General features: G+C 25.2%; 1 long non-coding RNA gene across 1 annotated transcript in view; it reads left to right on the top strand.

Annotated features, from left to right (window-relative positions):
• The window catches only part of LOC116850709, a 4,318-nt gene extending 2,595 nt beyond the window's left edge, over window positions 1-1,723 (top strand). The window contains exons 4-5 of the long non-coding RNA XR_004379416.1: window positions 1,069-1,228; window positions 1,303-1,723. This is a non-coding gene — a long non-coding RNA (uncharacterized LOC116850709). The remainder of the gene's footprint in view (window positions 1-1,068; window positions 1,229-1,302) is intronic.
• Window positions 1,724-2,271: the final 548 nt, after the last annotated feature.

The raw sequence follows: 2,271 nt of genomic DNA, 5'->3' as shown, positions 1-2,271 counted from the left end.
AAGATTTATCCGACGGTGCAGATTCACCATAAACTTCCACAAGCATTCGATGCGCTTCAGCTGCACTTTTCTTCCAATTGAAACAGAAAATCAAAACTTCCCGCAAATGGTGCTTATTTGGAACGAAACTCGACATTTTCAACGCAGTAAAAATTAAACTTGTTGTGCAAAACTCAAAGGCTTGTAAACAATATTTCGTTGACAGATGTTGACACTTCACGATACAGCAAAAATCAGCTGTCGCCGTCAACCATTTATAGCACCTAGAGCCATCTTTTGAAAACGGACCGAACTAAGTTGTACACCCAATATAATATTGTACTTATAAAAATAATAAAAAGTAATCTTATTTACAGAAGAATGATCATTTAATTGTGTATAATGATAAATTTTTTTAAAGCAACTAAGTGTTTTTGTATACTAATTATTTATGTCACTATTCTGTATATTACAGTATAACTATTGCACAAATAATTTTTCATAAAAACAATATTATGTAATAGTAATTGTTATATCATTATGAGGTATAAATTAAAAAATAGGTATTAATTAAAAAAGTTACATGACTCTGTAAAAAAATTTTGTATATAATCATGTATGGCTTCATATAATTACATTTAATTTTCTAACAAAGAGTTTTTTTTAAAGTACAATAATAATCAGTTAATTATAAATATATAAATTATGTATGGGCAAATTTTTTTCTTGCATAATTTTATATGATTATATATATAGAACACATGATTATATATGAAATTGTTTTATCAGAGATTTATATCTGACTTTTTCATATATTCAGAACACGCACAAAACAAGATGTTATTAATTTTTATAATATTTTGCACATATTTCTTGTTACTCATTTTTTTTATTAATGAGCGTTATTTATTATTATAATGTACATATATTTAATAATAAGAAATAAATTTATGACATTTATATTACATAATCGATACGCAATAGGCAACTTCCCTTATATATGAGAACAGTTTATTATAATTTTCTGTAAAAACTATTATCACTATCGTAAATATATGAAATATGCATTAATAAAAATTAATTTCCCAGAAAATATTTGTATTAAAAATTGGCGGAAACAATCCAAAAGACGATGTTCAACGAATTTTGAAGAATATATTCACCAATAAATGTGCAATGGATTGCTCGTGGAGAGGAAAGAGAGATAATTTCAAAATATGTGATTTAAAGCTAATAAAATTAATGAAAAGTATGTTTTACATTGCTAAGTGCACAAAGTATTTATTGAAGTATTTTTAACCATTCATTTTTACTTCTTTTAAGGAGAGGTTATATCACGCCATATGACGTTAACAGAAGCAGAAAACATCGTGGCAGAATGGTTACGTTTCGCGAAGCAGCGACTCCAGCGAGACAATAAGAACAAAGAAAATATTCCTAAAGAATATATTTAAGCAGATATGTCAACGCGTATGGAGATAGAATCATAAAATGTTATCAATATTTTATATGATATATATCCTTACGAATCGACAAATTGAAATTAAAATTTAAATTAATTGTTGTTAATCGTTATAATAATGTTTGTTGAAGCTTTACTAAAATTTATTTTTACTTTCATTCTTTACCAGTCATACGCGCACACATTTGCTTGGTATGAAATTGTTTTTGATATTATTTTATATAAATTATACATACCTTTAATTTTTGCAATATGAACGGTTTCAACAATTGTTCTGATTGCTGGGTCATATTTAAACATATTTAAACATTATTAAGCGAGGTTTTACGTGTTTAAAGTTTTTGCGTTCTTCGTTTTGTATATTTTAGCGATTATTACTTTCTTAACACGTTTATTGAATATTGATATAGAATTATATATTTTTAGTTACATATTTTTGTGCTGGGCTGTATTTAAAAAAGTAATTTGCTTTCTTATCTCGTAGAAAAAGTTACTACGTCCCTTACAATAATTTATTTATCTGTAGATATTATCTTATAAATATACTAGATTCGATGAGTTACCGATGCAATTAACATTCTGTAATAATTACCATATAGCACAGTTGTTTTTACATTAGCTTATAACATGCAATTACATTAGCTTATAACATGCCAAATATTATCTCTTAAAATACAAAATAATTAATAAAAGAAGACAGAAAATATTGATAATATCGCGATAATTTTGCGTGCTACTGAAAATGTGATAAAAAATATATGTTAGTTATCAAGTAGATATATATATATATATATATATATATATATATATATATATATATATATATATAT

The sequence above is a fragment of the Odontomachus brunneus genome, unplaced genomic scaffold (assembly GCF_010583005.1).
Source record: "Odontomachus brunneus isolate Ranch 3 - 2012 unplaced genomic scaffold, Obru_v1 Obru_scaffold_153, whole genome shotgun sequence".
Lineage (NCBI taxonomy): Eukaryota > Metazoa > Arthropoda > Insecta > Hymenoptera > Formicidae > Odontomachus > Odontomachus brunneus.
Note: the sequence above shows the minus strand (reverse complement) of the source record. Positions and strands in the feature narration are given on the sequence as shown.